At 39.8% G+C, this 23,238-nt stretch overlaps 1 protein-coding gene across 4 annotated transcripts in view; it reads right to left on the minus strand.

The window, feature by feature from the left end:
* Positions 1-23,238, minus strand: part of ERG (ETS transcription factor ERG) — a 155,868-nt gene that overhangs the window by 82,248 nt on the left and 50,382 nt on the right. The window contains exon 2 of one of the 4 annotated variants that reach the window (XM_090122638.1): positions 17,317-17,440. The exons of the other annotated variants lie outside the window; for them this stretch is intronic. The gene's annotated coding sequence lies outside the window, so the exon portion shown is untranslated. The remainder of the gene's footprint in view (positions 1-17,316; positions 17,441-23,238) is intronic. 4 annotated transcript variants of the gene reach the window in all.

Below are 23,238 nucleotides of genomic sequence, written 5' to 3' on the forward strand. Positions count from 1 at the left end.
TGGACACTCTTTAATAGCTTTATGGCCTTCTCACATTATGGCTTCCAAACCTGCATACAGTGCTGGAAGTGAGACTGCACAGCATAGCATAGAGGGGCCTACTGCAACCCCAGATACAGTTGGCCCTTTGAGCTGCTAGGGCACACTGTTGATTCATATTTTCATATTCAACTTGTCATCAACCAAAAATGCCAGACCTGTTTCATGGTGCTGCTCTTCAGCTCCTCATATCCCAATCTGTACATATACCCAAGGTTACGCTGTCCCAGGTGAAGAATCTGGCATTTGCTCTTGTCAAACTTCATATGGTTCAAATCAAAAGCTTTGCTAAAATCAAAAAAATGAATAAAACAACCACATCTACTGGTTTCCCTTGACCAATTAGATGGGTTATCTTGGCATAAAAGGAATTTAAGTTCATTAAATGGGACTTTCCCTTTGTGAACCTGTGCTGGTTATGACTAATAACTGCATAGTCTTCCATGTGTTTTTCACTAAATCACAGAATAATCTTCTCTGTAATTTTATCAGGTGCATGAATGAAACTGACAAGTCTGCCTTTTTTTGAAACCTGGGACAATTTTTGCCAGCTTACAGTCAACAGGGACCTCTTCCCAAGGTGACTGAAAAACAGTTGAGAGGAATCTCCTTATGACATCAACCAGCTTTGTCAGTACCCTAAGGTGAATCCCACTGGACTCCATGTGCATTCAGCTGGAGCAGGAAATCCTGTTTGGAGTTGGCTGGGAATTTATCATTCACCCAGACACCGTTCTCCAACTCAGAATTTCAGGCATTTCAGGGAGCTCTCAGGCTCTCATCACCATGCTTGTTACAAGTAAGCATCTCACCTTTATGACTGTAAGACTAGAAAACTTATCAAGCAAATAATCTTGTGGCACAAGAAGCTGACCAAGGATATCAAGGAAGTAGACTGAAGAGACAGAAAGTGAAGGAAACTTGTGGGTTTTTTACTATTTTGAAATGAATTCTTTCATCAGATTAACCAATTCTCAAAGCATCCAACATGTCTAATGTATTCAAGGATCTATTCTAAGACCCTGTATGCAGAGTCTGACTCAGGAAAACATCCTCATTCAAGAAGGACAGTTGATTTTAGGTTTCACTTTAAGCATGTTCTTAATTAATGACATTAAAATTAGCAAGGTCAGTAGCCAAAATGCCAGTAAAAATGTAGTGTACAACTAGTAAGTGCCAAAAAAAATAACAAGAAAATACAACTCATATTGTGAACTAATAGAACGTTAGATGTTATTAAGAAAGTTTCTAGAAAACCAGGAAGAAAACCTGAGGGAATGGAACTAGAATAAGACTGCTCTCCTGTCTAAAGTCGCAAACATATTCCCTGTGTAAATTAAAGGATCAGCCGAATAAAATAGATTGTGCTGACACAAGGTGATTCAGAGGTGATATCAGAGCACACCAATCAATCAGCTGTAGCTTATTGCCTCTTAACCTCCAAGTAGAGATGAAAGGGCTATCATGCTGTGGGCTGAGTCCTAGGCTGTGCTGCCAAAGGCTGCTTTGAGGCACCAGCACCTCTCTAGGTCTGGCCCTGGGAGAGCTACAGCCAGAGGTAAAAGAAAAATACATCTCTGTTTCATGAAAAACTAGTTTATAAATGAGAAAGTTTTGCTGGAAAATAACCAAATCTGACACAGGCTTGGACATCCTCCAGTGCTCACAGAAAAGCAAATCAGGTACTCAAGCTTACACGTAAGACAGAAAAATGGCTTTGCCAAACACCAACCATTCCAGATTTGGTGACAAAGAAAAGAGTTAGAAACTCAGAGAAGAATTTGGGTAAGTGAACAATTTCACAGAAGTAGTCTTTGTAGCTGCAGTAGGTTACTTCAGTATCATAAAAAAAACAGTTCATTTTAGGAAATCACTGTTTAGCTGGTTGTCCTAAAGAAACAATACTGATCATGCTAAAGCATGGAACTACTTCATAAGAAAAGTTTCTGTTTGAAATTCTTTTAGCTAGGCATGATTGTATGCATGTTATTAGAGCCCTGTGCTACCCATGTGCAAGTGCAGCTAACTGCACTAGTCTTGAATATATAATTTGATTATAGATTAAGACTTTTCAGTCCATTGAGTTGGAGTGAGTATTTATGTCTTTGTGGAGACTGATCACAATTTTGTATTCAGCCTCATGTTTCAGAACAGTGGAGCTATTAGTAAAATAAAATAATGATAGTTACTGTTTATATTAGCAATTTTCATACCTTCCATATTTAGAGGAGGAAATGTTGTCTTATAAGAGAAAGCAAATTCGTTACACCTTACACTTTGAAGAACTACTGTTATCTCCTATGAGGGGCTCAGAAATGCCCATCAACTTTTTAAAAGTGCAACATAATAGAGCACGTGATTCAGAAAGGATGGGAAAATGTTCTCAATAAGTTGTGTCTTTAATTGATTTTATCATAATTGTTTTAAATCAGTTTTATGGTTACAAATTACGGAAAGAACATGGAGAAAAACAGTTATCTTGTTGGAAATAAAAACAATAAAATGCATTTCTAAAAACTATATTGCAAGGACTGACTTTCTGTTCTAAAATAAGATCATTGTAGAGCCAGACCTTCAAATCCCGATCAGGTCATTTATAGTGCATCAGACATGCACAGGACAAAAAAGAACTTTTCCCTAAAGGGGTCACTGAATTTATTTATTTATTTTCTGTATAAGACAATTTGGATTGCAAAGAAACAGTATCCACCTCATACAGAATCAGAAGAATTCCTAAGGAACGAGTTTAAGCTGTTATGGCTGTCTGTAGGTTGCACCACAACCACCTGAAGATGAGGCTGCCCAGGTTAGTAGAGGAGTGATCTCCTTCCACTAGCTTTGTGCAGATATTGAGTCTATGCCTTTTGGTGAATTTATGATGGGTATGTAACTAGCCTAATCTAATAGAAGCAGCCTGCTATGACAGAAGCCATTGATTTCCTTGTACAACTTGACTTTTATTGTCACTGATGGTTGGGAGGATATTTCACAGTTCTCAGTTTCAGTGTATTCCCAGAGTTCAGCCTCATGGGAATAATAATAAAATGCAAAGAAATCTGCAAAGTTAATATAAAATTATTTTTTCAAATGAAATCAACACAGAAAATAATTTTAAGGAATGATCACAGTCATTCGTTTCCTGCATCAGTAGGAAAACTTCCCAAATTTGCCAAGTGGGAAAAGATGCAATTAGTCAAGGGAAACAAGAATTCACAGGCTTTAAAGAACTGAAACAAAGCATGAGCACAATAAAGACCATGTATCTAAGAATAAACATCACCCAGAAGTCTTCAGCAAAGAATGGAAGCTCGTTGTTAGCAAAACCACTTGGGAAAGAGATCATGGAAATGACTAGAATTTATTTAAAAGGATTGGCTAATGAGAATATATTTCTGTGCTCGCACAAGGATATGAGTATATGTGAAAAAGTTACAGCAAACTTAATGGAGGAGAGCTTAGAGTAAATATTTTGAAAAAATACACAATTTGAAGGAGGTAGCTTTTTGTATTACAATCTTCATTTCATGCAACCTCCGGGAAAGGTCATTGATTTAATCAAAAGCTTTTCCTTTGGTTAGACTCCCAAATGTACATACCATCAAGATCTGGTGCACAGAAATAATTTGAAGCAAATCTTCTAAAAAAGGTTTTGAAGATGCTTGCCAGTAGAACATTGTGCCTCACAGCTATAATATCAGAAAAAGCCATTCAATTTAAATTAATATATTTGGCCAGACAGCTTTATTAAAATTCTTGTTGTTTTTTCTGTTATAATGGTAGCCTGTGGTATGACTAGCCCTCTTCAAAAATCTGTATAGTTATTGCCTTTCTCTTGCCTAGGGTGCATCATATGTTTTTGATTTTGATGAGCTGCATTGCACTACCTCATTAAAACAAACACTTATGCAAAACAAAAGGCTGTGTATCACAGCACAGGGTATGTAAGCCAGCTTTGAAGACTGCCGTGTTTCAAAAGCAAGTTTCAAAGGAGAACTTCCGTCGACCCAGCTCCACTTGTGTTTAACATTTGTGGATGATGTCAGACACATTCAGTACTTTCTTAACTCCTGCAAACAAGGAGGCTTCAAAAGTGATATTAGCTGCAGCTGCAAAGCATGCAAACACAGTGTTCCCTTGCTGCTGGACAGAAAAGGTCAAACTTTCCAACATGTGCATTTCTGCTGTGAGTCAGGCAGTGCAGCTTTCATACCCCAAAGACAATCTGGTTTCTTGTGCCTGGGCTGCTGGACAGCTCCACTTCTACAGCAATCAAGCGGAGAGGAATCCTTCTCTCCCCTTATCTCTTCCCAAAAGCCTCTAAGTCTCTTCCAGATGTTTCCTTTTTCAGTGGGACACTATTTCCAGAGCAGCTTCCGGGGGAATTAGGAGGACTGTATGATTCATTTTTCTGGTTAATTTTTAATGACTACTTCCAGCTTAGATGATGTTTGCCTTTAGAAATGGCTACTTCCTTCCCATTGGAGAGGAGCATTCATCTAAAGGGAGTTTCGGATAAATAGTTTGAGTGCAGATATTACAGATGTCTTTAAGTTAGATGAGATTAATCTCAGAAAAAAAAAATAAAATCTGAGATATGTAACTTCTCTGTGTATACATTTTTTGGCGTCTTGTTTAAAAAACCTCAATTGCCAAGGTTGATGTTTTTCATCCAACTCGTTCAAGCTGTTTACAAGGCAAATTACATCATCGCTACTACAAGCTTAACAAAGTTTACATCAGCTGGAATTTGGAAGGTCATCAAGATGTTATAGAATCTCAGTGATTACTGCAGTTGTATAATGTATTCCTCATGTTAATGCTGTTTCATTATGTGTCAAAATACTTTTATTAATGCAGGCATTGGTGCAATATTTGCATACTTTAAAAAATGTTAACTGTTCGGCATTTTGACACTCCAGAAGCTCATTTTTAATCACTTATGGAGGTCTCTGTCTTCAATACCCACTGATAGTTAAAATTCAGTAGGATTTTACCAAAACTCTCTTAGAAAATTGCACCATTAGTTACTTTTCAGTACAGAAAAGAAATTACCAGTAAAGGCTATGTGTTCCACCATAATTGAGAAGTATTACTTTTCACCAGACATCCTACATTTTTTAAAAATACACGATTTAATTTTTCCATGTGACACATTTTGAAGTATAAAATTATGGCATAAAATTATGGCAGCACCACAGTGCTTTGAAAACTAAGCACACCAGCATCTTCCCACTGTGTCTTTTATTTATGGGAGTTGTGTACTGAAGGATCACTTCAATGAAAGACAATGCAGTTTTATCTGTTCATTCAGAAGATGTACTACAAGAAATTCAGAGTGGACCGGTAATATAAATTTGAATATAAATGTATAGATTAGTATAAGGAATTCACAGTTTGTGAGCAAACCACAGCCTGGATGCATCGATTCTATGCAATGTGTGATTTACATCAAAGAGCATACAAATGTGTAGAAAATAAAGAAAAAAATAGTAAATGTAATGCTCATGTACAACTACACATGAAAATAACTGACAGTAACTGGAGATTGAAGTTTGTTTAAAACTACTCAAACTGTTTACTTATTATGAAGAACCCAGCTCACCAATTTATCTTGTTATCTCCTTCTGGATGGCTGTAGTGTCTCCTACTTTTAACACCTTAGTACAACTATTTTTTTTCAAGGGTCTAATTATGCTTGCAAGTGATTATTTCATTTCCTTTTACAAAGCTAACAATAATATATACTTTCACCTGGCACTAAATTCTGTCAAAATGACAACAAGTGATGCAGTTCATAATCAATAAGAATATATACATATAGTTTAAAAAAAATAGTAAAAGTTAAATCCTGTCTCCATAGAAGCCAGGGGAATTTTGTCACCATCTTCCTTAGAGACCACAATTCATCCTAGCTATTCACAGCATTTCATGTTTGATAGGAAACAATTTTAAATGACAAATAGCAGCCAAAATGCAAATGTATGTGAAAAGGAAAGATTTTAAAAGCAGCCTGAATGTTGAAAGTAAGCCTGGCAGTTTTGAAATTTCTGGCCTACAAGGCTAAATCTGAGTTGAAGCAGAGGATACATTTCTGCTTGTGCTAGCTATATGAAAGCTCTGAAATAGTCATACTGGCTCCCCTCGAAGACAGTGGACTCCTCCTTCTCCCTCTGGAGTCATCTACCAAGATATGATATAGGCAGCCCAGTTTCAAACAGGAAAAGGATCACCAGAACATCTAACGAAATTTCACTCTGAATATGAAGTTATTTGTACTTGTATGTTTAAACATGGATTTAAGTTGTAGTGTCAGGTAGTAAAAATGCCAAAATATGACTTAAGTTACACTGAAGAAAAATTTACACTATGAAATATTCACTTTTTTCTCCTTTCTTAGTGGCAGAATTTTTTATTGCCTAGTTCTGATATTGCAGTCACATCTGCAACAGTCTGTTCATGTAGAACTGACTGCAAAATTTTATCTTTGGGAATCAGTACCTACTGATGCTGATGATTTTTGCAAGATGTACTGACAGTCATTAAATCTAGTCTTCTGGCTCCATAAACCCTGCACAAGACAGTGGCTCAATCTCAACAGCAGGAAATGTGTTTCCCCTTCCATGCTGCCTTGCTCTCCACCACATCCTAAGCTTTCCTGTGACCATGTCATTTGAACAATTTCCTGCAGAGAGTAAGATATGTGTTCAAATCCCTGATGTTAAAGAATGGCAAGCAAACCTGCTGCAAGAATGTTTTTTTCCCACCCTTACATGCTACAAGAGAGAAAGATTGATTTAAAGTTAAGCCACTTCTCCCAGAAGAAACTGGGGTGCTGAGGGAGGGAGCTTGTTCAGCCTGGAGAAAAGAAGGCTGCGGGGTGACCTAATTGCAGCCTTTCAGTACCTAAAGGGAGCCTATAAACAGGAGGGGAATCAACTTGATTGATAACTGCAGGACAAGGGGAAATTGTTTTAAGTTGAAGGAGGGAAGATTTAGGTTGGATGTCAGGGGGAAGTTCTTTACTATGAGAGTGGTGAGATGCTGGAACAGGCTGCCCAGAGAGGTTGTGGATGCTCTGTCCCTGGAGGTGTTCAAGGCCAGATTGAATGGGACCCTGGGCAGCCTGGTCTAGTATTAAATGGGGAGGTTGGTGGCCCTGTATATGGCAGGGGGATTGGAGACTCATGATCCTTGAGGTCCCTTCCAACTGGAGGCCATTCTGTGATTCTGTGAAACGTTTGCTCGAAAACAGCCTGGACCATAGGACCTTTACTCTTGGCATGGCCACTCAGCATTTCCACTGTTCTCCTGCTGTCCTGCAAATAAAGTGTTACCTCCTCAATCCCACATCTTCATATCGGGTCTTTGGGCCAAAGAAAGTGATATTTAAAGTGTTGGTTAGGGGCAGTGTTGGGACTTTCCTCCAAACTATGGTCATGCACCGGGCTCTGTGCTTGCACTGGTGCTGAGCTCCTTTGTTGGAGCATGGGTTCCTTAGAACAGGCCTGATCCGTTGTTTGTTTGGCCATTTTGTGGTTGTGTGAAGTTTAGCTAGTATACAAGAAAGCAAACTGGAATTATTTCAGTAGGTTTGACTACTATGACTATCCTTTCCTGTGAGATGTTACTGAACATATACTAAGAATTGTGAAGTTGTTTTTGTTAAGTACAACATTTGGTATTGCTTTAATGACAATGTGATTGGTGATATACAGCTAAATAAATTGCAATATTCATACATTCATTCCTTTCTAAATGATTCATCATATTTTGTTTTCTCAAATAAAAGATAACCTACAAATATTTGTGAAGGAGTTGTGTTTACAGATCGCATACAGAAGCATTGTAATGCTTCACACTACTGAAATTTAGAGTATTGCAGCCAACAAACTATTTGAAAATTGATTGCTCATTTCCTATGTGAAAATAAAAAATCATTAAAAATGAATACTGACATAAATAGAAGTTATCTAATTACAGATTCTTCCCTTTTTTTAATCCTCACACTTCACAAAAAAAAAAAAAAAAAAAAAAAACAGAAAGAAACCAACCTCATGCTCATATCAGTGAAACTTTTCAAAAAACCTTCTCAGAGCTTTAAAGCAGGGAGGAAGATTGCCCTGCGTGTGGCAGGGGGGTTGGAGATTCATGATCCTTGAGGTCCCTTCCAACCCTGGCAATTCTGTGATTCTGTGATCTGTGATGACATGCCATACATTGAAACTTAGACATGGGTCAGGCTGAAATTGTCTTCCATATCTAAGTGAATTTTGAGCCAAAACTGTGTGTCTTTCAGAGAGGAAATAATGGACTGAAGTTAATAGTCACATGCAAAGTGAGACAGACAGTAGAGATGCTACCCCTAGTTGAGCCTGATAGATTTTTCCCTCTAGGAAGACTTTTCCTGTGTCTACCATGCCAAAGCCAGTGTTGTTGTTACAGCCAGCACCTCCAGAATTGATTTCTCATTAAAAAACATCTCATTAAAAGCCACGTGTAAGCCACACAAAAGTACATAATAGTGGGGCTAGGTACTATCTGAACCTCACCCACCAGAAAGAGCCTGCTCTGCTCATCGAGATCATCAGCAATATCTAATAAAGTATCTGAAAGTACAAGCCCACTGTCCAGTTTCCTGGAAAAACTGCTGTAAGACACAGACTCTCTTCCGCACAACTCCACCCATGATGTCATGGTTCTCATTTTTAGCGTATTTAGAGTACTCTTCATCACATACTCTCAGATGCAGTGGAAAATCCTGTATTAGCAGTTCCTAGCATTCAGATTGAACCTGTTTTGGTAAGCCTTTAGTATGTGCTTACAAGATCATGAGAATTTACACATCTTCAAGACAAAAAGCATTGTTTTGGAGCTGCTGTTTGATTCATTCAGTATGAGATTTCCCTCAGACAAAGAATGCTATATTTGTAATAGTGATGCATATTGGGCCAGATCCTATGGCTCTGACTCAAGCAAACACCCCACAGATTTTAAGAGAGACTTTTAACTGCATGGGAAGGGAATTTCCTTTCAAAAACACAAGGATAATCTCTAATTGCATCTGTCTATAAGAAATGGCAGAAAACTGTGATTTCTAATTTTAGGTATTCAAGATGGCCATGAATTGTTCATTCCACAAATTCAACACAGCAGTTGTTTGTTTTTTCATTTATTCATCTATCTTGCAGCTCTTTACCTGTGTTACCTGTGGTTTGTTACCTCTTCCCAACCTTGGGTGTGAGGATAAGCCAAGGAGAAGGCATTTTCCCTTTCTATCATCCTGAAGTGAAAAGGCTGCAGAACTTGCACCAGCTACAGCATATTGCTCTGTAAAAGGCCTGAGATCAGCGAGCTGGGACAAGGACTAGGCAGCAGTAGCACTGGTTCCCCTCCAGACAACTTTGGATGCTCCTACTGAAAGCTGCTTCAAGATAGACAATGGGAAATCAGATTAAAGTGGCTTTTGAATAACAGCAAGGATTGAGAGAGTAAGAAACATTCCCAGACAGGGCATGTTATGAGTAGAAAAAATGGCAATTCTACAGACACCAGCAAAGCCAAAATATTAATTTATTCATACTGAGGACTTTTCCCCCATGACCAATGTCATGAAAGATATTGACATTTTACAATACTCTCCCAATTTTTCACAAGTGCTGGAGGCTCCAATTCCCACTGACTGGTTGCTGTGCCTTACCCTAGAACTGGCTCAATTTCAATGATGAGTGAAGAGTCTCCTATAAAAATAGTTTGAAAAGCACTCAGGGATTCCCTCATGATAAAAACTGCATTATAAATTTAAGTTATTCACCATATGGTGCAAATAGCTGAGAAATGCATGCCTCCTTGTAAGTGAAAAATAAAATCTATAAGAGGCACATGGATCCTAGCTAGGAATAATACCATCAACTTTGGTAACAGAGTTGTAGATTTGAACCCATTTAAAAGGATCTCGCTCTATGGCAGAGAAAGAATAAAGATTAGCAAGTATTTAATTTTTAGGTAAAGCCAAGGTGAGAAAAAGCATTAAAGCAAAATATTACAGCAAATTCCAAAAGATATGAGTTAAATATGCTATTAAAATAACCTGTTCTCCTACAGGTGTCAGTGAAAGAAAAATAACATACAAAACAGAGTTACAAAACTTAAAAAAGTCGTAAATCCACGAGGCTATGAAATGAGTTTTCCCTCCTACAGTACCAGAAACTATTTAATTAATTAATTAATTGGTTGCTAATTTGTAAATCCAAATTGTTAATCGCTGTATCTCTGATACCTTTAGCTGGGTGCTGAAACCACCCAAGACAGCAGTTTGAAATATGTTTGGTAGATTTTTTTTTTTCCTCATGTGATCCAGTGTTATAAAGTTGACATGCAATTTTTCTTTTAAGTTAAGGAGACTCTTTGTGTCCATGAGAGCATCTTTTTATTAGAGAATCAAAAACATCAATGTATGCAAATCCTTCAGTAAGATTATTGTTACCTAAATTTAGCTTCCACAAAGTTAGATATCTAGGCTAAAATTGCCTCCTTTGCAATTGATTTTAAAGTGGGATTAAATAGTCTCTGAATATTACTCTGAAGATAGGTTTAGCTTTCAGACAACTAAAATTAGGTGAGATGAATCTCAAACTTAGTGACGTAAAGTAATGAAGACATGACATTTAAATTAGAGGGGGTTTCATCAACATAACCTACAGGACATCAGGAAGACAGACTTCATGGGAGATGGTAAGGCACAAAATACTTTCTACAAAATGCATGGCTCTATGCAGTTAGTACAGCCACACCAGTTCCTTGGTCTGAGGGAATTCAAAAAGCACGAGGATTTCACTGACGTAAATGAGAACTGGACTTGGCACTATACCCACAAACTGATACTAATGGAAACTCTGAAAGAAATGTGTTGCTACTGCTTAATGGAGTTATGTAGTAAAGATATATTTGGAAGCATGGAAGAGCTGAGGAAGCTGTAAATAGGAATTTGGTCATCCACATTACCATTTTATATCCAGCTCAGCTGGGGAACAACAAGAATCTGTGCCTAGCAGACAGGTGGTTATTTAGTGGTGGTTTTAGTTCATGTCCCAATAAAAACCACACTGACCACACCTCAGGTAACACCCAAGCAAGCTCAGGTTAACACCCATGTTAGCAGTCTTCACTGTAAAAAAAAAAATAAATTCCTAGAGGGACAGAGACCAAAGTATTCTTTCATCTTGCAAGTGGTTTTCAAGGCCATGCCTGAAGGTGCTGACAATCCAGGAAGGATGTTCATCCAGCTTCCTTTTGCTCAGTATCATTGTCCTTATTAGAAATTACTGACAGTCCAGGGCCTGCAGAACCTTCTCTTCCATCCACATTTAAACACAAATGTGAGGCCCAGGTAAGAAGTTCACAGAATAGTACAGTACCTTGTAGAGGCTACAGATAAACTCAAAGTTCACTGAGATCATTTTTCCAGGGAAAGCCCTGTGTCCAGGTATGTTATTTGTTATAGTTGCAGAAAAAAAATATGACATTTCCTTGGCCAGGAGTTTTTTAGAGTGGATTTCTGTATATGTCTATAAGTATTGTATCTACTGAATTTCTTTTCATATTCTATTTCTGTATTCCTGAAAGCACTGAACTTCTCTCACTTTTCTTAATACAAAAGAGATGTAAATCTGTTGCCATGAGAAAATGATTTAGTCATGAGACTCAGGTTTATGGTTGGACTTGATGACCTTGAAAATCTTTTCAAATCTAAATGACTCTATGATTCTGTGAATTTTGTACTGTGAGAGACAGTATATGTAAGCCAACTGAAAAAAAAAATTATGCAAGTATCTCAAAAAAGGCACTGATACCAAAACCAACAGAAGCAACAGCACTAATTATGATTCTGTGGAGAAGTACCAGGACTCACATTAATCCTGTATCCATCTCAGTCATCATGTTCAGTCACAAGCACAGAGTTCCATCATAACAGAAGCAACGTCAGGATGTGGTATTAATTAGCATAATTGCCATTTATCAGCAACTACACCAAGCAGATCTGTAGTTGGTGCAGACAGAATAGAAGTGTACCTGGACTTCAGTATTTTCTGTCAAATAACTTTAGGTTATTGAAGAATAATTGTCATGGGATGCAGGTTTATATTACATCATAAATTAGAAACAGATAAGTGAAGGAGACCAGTTTTCAGCAGTGAAGAATATTAATGCAGCATGCTTCAAAAGAGGTGTTCAGTATATTTCATCTAATTCTATATTCAGTGGAACATTCCTTTCCTACCTATGTTACCTTTTCATATACATTTTCATATTCATTTGTCATAGCACACTACTTTCTACTTGGCTTAGTGAAACATTCAGTGGTTCCTTCAGCTTAGTCTTGAATAGCCTAAAAAATACATAAACATGTACATCATCTCAAATTTTAGAGGGCCCTCACCTCGAGCTCATTACTAAATGCATTAATGCAGCATTTAAGATGCAATCTGAAATATTCTGCTGCTGACTCTGAGTGACAAGTTTCAAACTGAATATTTACTATTATTTTCTTATTTTCTCTTTCCTATATATATTTTGAATGGGTGACTGAATGTCACTTTTTTTCCTTGACAAGAAACCGTCAAGGAATTTTCTTTAAAATTAAACTGCTCTTCCAAAATCTTTTTTTTTTTTTTTTTTGATGCACAGATGCACATTCTAAAAATTCTAGTACAATGAAGACTTCCAATTTTCCTTTAAAAAATACATCCCACTTGATGTCTTTCCTATATTTGATAAAGGAGGTCTATTTATAACTTCACCATCGTTTATTATTGTGGCTGCATAGGTGTTATTTTTACCCTACAGTAAGGCTCAGTGGGGCTTCCCAGCATTGCCTTAGTGTTTGTTTTAAAAAGTGCATACACAGACAGTCTCTCCCAAGTTCTCTGTTTCCCTTGAGTGCCTACATTTTTGTTGTTAGCAGCTCAGGCACTTCATTCTTCAGTCCTTCCACAGCTCCTGGATTAATACCATCAGGGCTGTGTAACTTGTTGCTATTTAATTTATCAGTTTGTTCCAGCACCTCGACTGTTGATTCTGGCAAAGGAAGCAAAATGTTTTAAGGATGCCTCTAGAGTAGATATCTAAAACAAGTCACTGAAAAAAAATCCCCAGTCCTGCAGCCAGAATTACAGATTGCAGACTGGCTCATGGACACAGTCCATATGAAATCAAATGGAAGATTCAACTAATGCAGGTCTTTCTGCTTCTGATCGTAAGGTACTATATCAAATCTAGTATAATCACCACAAAATACAACTGGTTTTGTTTGTTCCTTTGATTTTCCCCAGTGGCAAGCCTGTGTATGTTGCATTCATGTAAGTCTTCAGATGGTCCGCTCTTACCAATTTATGTGTGTGTGTGTATCTGCTGCCCTGATCACAGTGTGCTGCAGCTGGAAGAATAACCTGATCCACACCTCATATGAACAGTTGGTTACACAACTAACTCCACTATCCAAAGAACTCCTACCTCAGCTATTACGCATACTGATTCAACCACAAAGCAGTGTGCTCAGTGCAGCAACTGCCCATCAAAGTGTGATCACCCAGGCTGACTGAGCAGCCTCATGTGCCATCTCCTTGCCTGAAAACCAAGGCAACAAAAGCAAACAGCCCTAAGAACTCAGCTGTGCTCAGGAACTTTCTGGTTTACTCAAAGAGCATTCTGCAGACAGATGGGTGGGGGGTAACCTCCTGGTGGCCCCCTCACCCTCCTCCCCTCGCAGCACTACAAGCACTACAATGGGATCCATGTGTGCACTGTGCTGCTGGGGCTGGGGCTGCAGAAGCATGACACTGTCATATTTATGCATCTACTGCTGGAGCCGAGGCTTCACTAGGCCAGGGCACATGTGGGGGCTGTGAAACAAACAGTGGCTCCATGGAGGGAAGAGAGCAACTCCTGGGATGGTAGAGATGGGGCAAGGGGATATGCTCTCCTCATCCACATAGAAACAAATGCTGACTTTTTTGGCACCCAAACCTCATCACGCCAGGGTTGGATTCAAGCCCAGGCTCTGAGCTAGCAATAGCCGTGTTAAGAGGACTCTGGTAGAGGAGTAAAATCCAGGCAAAACCCAGCCATCCACCCCCAGTCTATGCAAAACTGTTTTTGGCTCGCTTCCGCCCTGAACACATTAAGCTAAAACAGCAAAACAAAGGTGGGGGCGGATAATGTCTGGACTAAAGCAAACAAACAGAAACACTTTCTCCAAAGACTGCCTGAAAGATTTAATATGAGTAGTTTTTGGAGCCCATCTATCATTTTCATTTGGCACTATTATAAATCAAATAATCCCTTGATCCAGAGAAGTCACTGACGAGACTCGAGTCAGGCCTCCAGAAGGGATGTGCTCCTTAGCTTGGAAAGTTGGCAGATGATTTAATTTTGTTAGCAAATTTGACAGTGTCATAGGAATTTTCCAAAATCAAAGAGCTCTTTCATAGGCTCCTCTACCCAATACTCAATCCAGTGTCTAAGAATAACATTCAGCCCTCATTAATTAATGATATCAGCCCGAATAATGTCAAATTGCCTCAGAGACCTTGCTGGGATGGATGAATCACACCCGGCCGGCTCCAAGGCCCTTACTCTGATGAACTGCAGTGTGTGATGATGGGCTGCTTTGCTTTGAAAGCTTTCACCCACGACGTCCTGACAGCCCTCAGCCTAACCTGCTCCAATGCATGTGCACAGAGCCAAGGGGAGTCCATGAGGTTAATGGGTGTCTGAGATGAGATAACATTCAGCTCCTTGACTGCTGAACTCAAATTGAGGCAATGTAGGTCTACTGCTGGGATGACAGAAATATTATTCAAAATGTTAACTGTGCCATCAACCATGGACAGATGTCCTCTGGCAACTTAGATGGTCTCCACTTTGGTCATTCAGTGAGGCAGCATGTTTGCTTGGTCACATTTTCTTCTTCGAGAGAAGATATCTCATGGAGTGGCTACCTAGCAGAGAGCATTAAGCCACTAATGTGACACCAATGTGTCTCTGATGTGTGCAGGACCTCAGTCAACTTAGTTATGTCTGCTGGGTGCTCTGCTTCACTCTGGCTATGTCAGAAAAAAAGAACATTTTGTTTTTCACACCAGTTAGTTGATGCTGCACTTTTTCATGAACTCTGTTCAACACAATCAAGAGAAAACAGCAGAGAACCACAGACTTTTGAGACACATTACAGAAAAAAGATCAGATTCAAGAGTGAAAGGCCACAAAGAAATCTACACCTGAACGTCATAATTTTGGTGAAATGGCTCTCAACCTTTTACAAGGGTAGATAGTGACAGGACAAAGGGAAATGGTTTCATGCTAAAGGAGGGGAAATATAGGTTAGATGTCAGGGGAAATTCCTTACCAAGGAGGCTGTGAGGCTCTGGCACAGCTGCCCAGAGAAGCTGTGGTGCCCCATCCCTGGAGGTGCTCAAGGCCAGGCTTGATGGGGCCCTTGGCAGCCTGAGCTGGTGGGGGGCAGCCATGCTCATGTCAGATGTTGGGGTGGGTGGACTTTGAGCTCCCTTCCAACTCAAACCAACCTGTGATTCTGAGATTCTTGCAATACTTGCTCTACTGATAATATTCCAACATGGGAAAAGATAGACCAGCTGTCTTTATAATTTTACAGTTTTACTGAAATCATAATGATGTATGAAAACATCCTGACTGCTTCCCAGTTGCACTGTAGTAACACTGATATAAAAACCACCTTGTTTCTACTTGCAACAGAATCACAAATGCACTCTATGTTTTCACATACCCACACATTCTGCTTTCTATGATAGCTGGAAGAGCAACGATACCTTATCTATCAGACATGAGCCTGAGGTTTAGCCATATTTGAACATCACAGTCTTTTTTACGTAAATGTTGCATTCCTAAGGCCTCATGAAAAATTTACAGACCTGTATAACAACCATACTGTTTAACATATCTGAATAAATGTTTATTCACAGATGCCCTCCTTTCCCTGCGCAGTGGCCATGGCTGACCAGGCATGCATGCTGTCTCCTTCCCCAGCTCATTTCTCTCGCCTCGGCCACCATGCTCCTACCATGAGCAAGCCCAACACCGCAGCACTGAGCTGAGCTGTGCTCAATATAAACAGCAGCTCAGCATAAACACACGTGTGGCGTTCGATGAGGGATCCCGGTCACGGAGGCAAAATGTCAGAAAGACAAAGCTGGGACTCGTCTTTTTATGCGGCGTTTGTTTATATGCTGCACACGTTGTGCCCAGTAACGTGAAGCCATCAGTTTCAAGTTACAAATACGCCATAAATGCCATAAGTAATTTATTTCTCTGCTCTGCCTGGGAAAGCAAATTTGGGATTTAAAAAAAAAAAAACAAAAAACAAAAAAAACCCAACCTTTTTTGATGCTAATGTATTCTGATTGCTGCTCCAAATATATGTGCTTTTACTTTGTATATGCTTCATTTAGATGCAATGGCCAAAGCTCTAAAAGGGTTTGATGCTGAAGGATGGGACTTCTGGAACCCCCTCCCCAAATAATTTTCAGTCCAGTGAACTGATTTGAGAAGAGTTTGCATGTTCTTTGACTCTAAGGCAGTGTGGTAGTTCTAAAGGTGACGAGTTTCAGAAATGTAAGCTCTGAAGAGGCACTGGCAATGAATTCTGTGAAAAGCATTAAATCTTGAAGTAGCAATTCTCCTAAAGCATTCTGAAAAATTACACCGGTGATTGCATTTGAAAAATCTGGTAATGTTAATTTCACCACTGAAATATGATTTCTTTTAAAAGCTTTTTCCTTCATGGTCGCTGCCATAGGATCCACCCCAACATCTGGAGAACAGAATTGACGCTGACAGACTAATGCACATGTGGAGGAGTGCGTCTGCTACTTCACTGCTTCTCAGGACAGACACATTGTCTCTTTTTGGTTCTCTGTGTCCCCTCCTTTTCGCTTCCAGTTTTTTTCCCCTTTAATAAGACTGCACATGTTTTCCAGCTCTGCTGTGAATGTGACCAGTATGTGATATTGCATTGCATCTACACGGAATGTCTGGCTTAGGTGATACCAAGCAGTTACTGCCCTAGCTTTGAATGCTTGCTAGGTTATTAACCGGCACATCTGGCCCTCTCCCTAGGAGGGTGAGTTCTGTAGTGCCCCAGGAATTTCTTTCATACACTACTTTTATTAGCTTTTCAAAAGAATACAGATCACCACTGGAAAAGGAAGACTTAGGTCACTTGCAAGCATATTGGTCCCCTACCTGTTTGCCATGTTGAAAAAGTAACAGCAGTCTAAACCCATTATTTGATTTGCAGAATTAATCTTCCTTAATCTTCCATGATTTTAGGGCAATCCTATTGTTCTTTTATTTGGAGCATGCCTCGCTGAAAAAAAAAAAACAACGAACACGGCTGATGAATTGTGAGAGAGGTAGAATTTTTTAAAAAAAATGCTTCAGAAAGCCACAAAGATAACTTTGTTTAGCGATACAGCTCCCAAAGCATTAATTTCTAATCCTATTTTTCTCGTGGGCCCCAGTCCATCATCACAAGAGGGAAAATCAAAATATTCCAGGCTAACTCAGAAGAAAGAAGTGCATGTGTAGCTGCAGAGAACAAATTTATCTCCTTTGCCCACACATGGAAGTTACACAGGACGTGAAGTTAGAACGCAAGAGTTATATTACTACTATAATTTTCCCATCTGGACATCCCTATTTCAGTAATGTAAGAGTGGCCTTTTCTGGTTTTGTTTATGTCACTTCCGAAGCAGTTTAAAGCAACTCGGAAAACTACTTTTGTCTTCTTGCTGGCAAAAAGCATCCATGTGGGGGAGTTACAAAGGTAGCTCTAAGCCACATTCCTACTACCTGCCCAGCAAAGCCCAGCACTCATGGCCAAAGCTCTCCTGCGGCAAACCTGGGGAAAATGCTGCCTGCTTCCCTACCCAGTCACCTACCTACATGGAATTCTACCTTTCCAGAAAGAACTTCCCTCTTTCTGAGTTACCTGGAACAGCTGTACACACTTCAAGTGCAGGAAATATTCTCCAAACAGATCTATTCAAGCATGGAAAAAGAACTTTGCTGGAACTGTTAATCAATCTCTTTTGAAGATCTTTGAGGCCAGATTTTCGGAAGCTGTCAGCACTCTCCAGCTTCCATTGTTCCAAGTAGGAGCTGTTTGGCACTAGGAGCTTTTGAAGGGCCGATACTTCATGTAGGTGTTTAAATGGGAGCTCTGCTCTGCATTAACCTTTTTTGATTGCTTTTGGCTAGGCTAACCATCCAGAAATATCGCATTGAAAGAGGAACACGTAAGCACTCACAGAAAGCATATTTTAAAACTGTATGCATAAATAGCCCATACTCCTCCAGCCAGGAAAAAGAAACAACATTCTGTGATTTCCCCAACCAAGAGGGACTGCCAGGCGAAAAGTTCACAAACTTCAGTAAATTCATACAATGAAAACAAAACAAAAATTCCTAATTATGTAAATGAAAACAGTGAATGTTTTCAAGAATGTCACAACCTACTCGGAGATTTCTGCCAAACAGAACAAGAAGTTAAGACCCTCAGATAAAATCCTGATTTCTTTAGATCAATATCAAAACAAAAGGGATGCCGAGTCAAAACTCTAAGCCCTAGATTCTAATATCAAATAAATCAAAGCCAACAGAACATAAAGATCTTCTCACCTCCTCGGGTCTGAATCTTCTGAAAAGCCCACCTTGGTAGAAATAGACTTGGCATTATTCATTCAGCTTCAGACTTAAAAACAATCACAATTCATTTGGTCCACTAAAGTTCATGGAAATCCTTACAGAGAATTTTGTTGTGCTTGCCTATTAATTGCATTGCCTTTATAAGGCTTTCTGTTCTGAACACAGATGCAGTAGCACTGAAACTCAACTGAGATTCCTTTCCCCCTTCTTCTCCTGCTTTTATTTAACCAAAAAAAAAAAAAAAAAAAAAAAAGAGAGAGAGAGAGAGAGAAAGAGAGAGAGAAATGGTAGAAGTTCCCTACAGGAGTTGGAAGAGGACATCTGCAGGCAATTTAACATGAGGGTTTGTTTCTATGTCAGCTGGCAACCCCTGGATAACTCTGTCATGTAACTTCTATGCTAAAACATGATGTAGGACAACCATGAGATGGGTAAATATGGCAGCACATCAGTTTCATTTGATTAAGATTTATACTTTTTCAAAGGGAGCAGCCCTGCCATAAACTATGAAAACAAATACAATCCTACTGCTGAATGACTGCCCCACCCTAATTCACCCCAACAGAACTGATCTTCATCAAACCAACTTTCTGCTGCAGCTCATGAAAATGCCTCCCTTCCTTCCAGTGCAATTCAAAGAGAAACAGAAAACATTCTTTATTCAATGAGAGAAATATCTCTATTGCTTTCGTGGATAACCATCCCTCCCCTGATAAAAGAGTAAGTAAAGATCAGTAAAGATCCAGTTTAAATTCCTTTGGAGGTGATGGCAGCAGAATGTATTAGGGTTCATGCAAGCAGGAGGCCAGTCCTAACACGAGCGTCTCAGTCTACTGCTTCCTGTCAATTTTAAAAGGATTCTCAGAAACACAGCCTGGTATCTAAATAGAGCTCTGGAGATAGCCCAGCTCAGAGTTCTCCCACTCCATGTGTTTGACTTCCTCCCAATTAGGGGAATCTGGTCAAGTGAGGAATGCATATTCATTCTGGTTCCACTTCTGTTCTTGCATCAGATCTTATGCATCTTGACATTTATAGCTGCACATTTTAGACTGAGGCACTGATTAGATGCAATTGTTAAAATTACCTTCCTCCCCCTTCCTTTTTGTGTGTATGCTTTGGTTTGAATTATTAGCAATTTAAAAATCAATCTCAGAGTTAAATGTTTAATGATATAATTGCTTCTGTTACCTAAATTTGTTTAGTTTGAGCTTTATTAGCATGTAATATCTGAAAGTATATTTTCCTCTGTCTGAGTTAATGATGTCTGCTGCAATGGCTCACACTGCTAGCCGACTGGCTGCAGTTCTGGGACGATTCTGAAGAAATTGGAAAGATTTTCTGAAACTGTAACTAAGGAGTAGGCGGCTTCCCTTAGTTTCTGTAATTGAATGAATCTGAACTCTCAGCTGGCCTCCACTTCAAGTTTAAAACAATTTTTTGTTCACTCTGAGGTCATTTTGAGGGCCTCTAAATCTAAATGTTGGCAGGAAAGTTCTACTGACCCAGACTGGGGCCCGTCTGCCTACTAAGTGCCAGCCATGCTTCATATAGTGCTCTGCAGCTCTTGTCCCAGATTTTCTCAATGGAGAGCCCTGTGGGTGCTCAGGTGAACAGGCTCCTTTTAGAGGACGCTTGGAGACTGGGAGGTATACTAAAGTTTGGGACATGGCTGCTCCTGCATGGCAGATCATCTACCCCTCACTTTCCAAAGGATTGCTACGTTTATGTAAAATGTTATCTGGATGTAATTATACCAATTGAGATTTAGAGCTAGCTAAGCTCTAAATTTAGAGAATTTAAGAAAGGCTTGGATATATCCCTAGGTCTGGTGTTAAACATTAAGGATACTCTCTACAAGGTGGGATTAAGTTCATCTAATGATGAGCTTCTAAAAGACCTCCTGTGCTTAACATCACCACTGTAGACTCCCTGTGTGAAGAGTAGAAAGACAGAAGCACCTTCCAAGGACGATTCATCTGTTCCTAAAGGGGTATTTCCCCATTCTCTACAGAGACAACCCAGAACCTGTTAAACTGAATACCAACCAAAAACAGCTACAGTTAGGTCAGCATCCTGTTTAACACAGCTTCAGACTCTCCCTGATCATTTGCCATTTCAAAGTTCTCCCATCTTATTCTATTTCACCCCCACTGGCAGGTATGAAGTGTTAACTGTTTGCAAACTCACCTGCTGTGACCAAGAAGTAAGCATGAAGAGGTAAAAAGAGTTACATGTTTGAGAAGTGCCCTCTCCCATTTCCAGTTCTTTCCCTAGGGCATGGATGTCCAACCTTTTGGCTTCCCTGGGCTGCACTGAGTGAAGAGGAACTGTCTTGGGCTGCATATACATATGTTACTCCAAAAGTAATGCCTCTCATTTATTTCCATGTAAACTACATCAAACACAAAGAGCACTGTAACACTGTTTGATAGGGCAAACTCTCAGCTAAAAAAAGAAAAAAAAAAATTCCAGTGCACCAACGCAGCTACAAAAACCATTTTCCAGTGCAGCAATGCAGTCACCACCATTTTTGCCAGCAATGAACAAGAGCCTGCATGCCACACTTGTAAAAATCTATACCATTAGAGGTGAACCACCATCTCTGTCACCACTGCTGAGATACATCATCCACCACCTCACTGTGTTCACATCCACTGTTTGGTCTCCATCAACATTCGGCAAGCATTAATGAATGTCAGTGGATGCCATTTTTTCCACATGGTGAATGATGATACATCTTTCAATGATACATCTTTGCACTTCTATGTCTGATACCATTGTTCAGACTGCCCCTCTACTGCCAACTGTCACAGAATCACATAATGCCCAGGTTGGAAGGGACCTCAAGGATCATGAATCTGCAACTCCCCTGCCACATGCAGGGCCACCAACCTTCCCATTTAATACTAGACCAGGCTGCCCAGGGCCCCATCCAGTCTGGCCTTGAACACCTCCAGGGACAGGGCATCCACAACCTCTCTGGGCAGCCTGTTCCAGCACCTCACCACTCTAATAGTAAAGAACTTCTCCCTGACATCCAACCTAAATCTTCCCTCCTTCAATTTAAAACCATTTCCCCTTGTCCTGCTGTCACTCACGCTTTCAAAGAGTTGATTCCCCTCCTGTTTGTAGGCTCCCTTTAGTTACTGAAAGTCTAGTAATTGTAAGATTTTTGAGTTGAATGTCTGATTGCAACTCTACATATTCCAGTTGAAAATTTTCAGGTTGTGTATTTATGCTGACTGAAAATGGAATTGTAAATATACTAAAAAAGATATTTTTTTGCAATCTTGAAACTTGTTCTCAAATTCCTTTATCCCAATGAAAAGTATGGCCTGTTCACAGGACTGTGTTTAGCCAGTGTATCAAAATGCATACAATCATTTGCCTTAACTCGAGTTAGCACTGCACTGTTCCCTCTCTTTGTCTTGATTTCAGCCCTGATGGGGTTAATAGCACACTGATGTTTGGTCATTGCTTAGTGATGGGTGCATGCTGGCTGCTGCCATGATGAAGCAGGGCAGGGGGCAGGCTGCATTACAGGCTGGGGCAAGCCACATGCAGCCCATGGGCTGCCAGTTGAACATCCTTCCTCTATGGCCCATGTGTGCATTCAGATCTCTGCTGCCATCAGTTTACCATTAAGCCTACACATTCCAGTTTGCTCCTTATGACTCCTATCAGAGGAGAGTATGCAGTACTCACCCCAAGAGCTGCCTGCACTGGACATGGTATTCTCACATTTGCAGGATTCCTCACATGTTATTCACAGCAATGACATCTGCCAGGTTTCTGTGTTCCTGGAAAATCTAGATATGTGACCAAGAGAGTATGGACAAACAATTACGTATGCTCATCTGAGAAAGCTCTCAGCACACCACAGATTTATCTGCCTCCTTTTGAGCGCTACTGCTATGCAAGGAGGTGAGGATGACTGCCAGCAAGTTTATCTTTGATACAAGGTAATCACTGTCAGTAGGAAATATGAGGGCTGCTCTGAAAACAAAATACAGCTCCTATTTTATCATGTTCGCCCATGACATCAGAGGCGGATATTGGTGGGATGGCAGTAGAAGTTGAACCTTCCCACCAGTATCCCATTACATGATGTTGTTGTGTGAGACATGGCAGCAGAGGGGCAGTCTGACATGGAAGTGTGTATGAAGCAAAGGTGCAGCAATGAATTTCTCCATGTGGAAAAAATGGCATCCATTGACATTCATCAATGCTTGCTGAATGTTGAAGGTGGTGGGTGATATGTTGCAGCAGTAGTGACAGCAACAGTGGTTCTCCTCCACTGGTGCAGATTTTTACAAGCGCACCATGCAGGCTCTTGTTCATCACAGATGAAAATGCAGAGCTAATGGTTGTGAATGTTTTGACAAACAGTGTTTTGTATCTGAGATTCTGCTCTATCAGTGTTTCCATGCTCTACGTATCTGATCTAGTTTCCAT

Source organism: Phasianus colchicus, chromosome 1 (genome assembly GCF_987193195.1).
Source record: "Phasianus colchicus chromosome 1, bPhaCol1.hap1.1, whole genome shotgun sequence".
Classification (NCBI taxonomy): Eukaryota; Metazoa; Chordata; class Aves; order Galliformes; family Phasianidae; genus Phasianus; species Phasianus colchicus.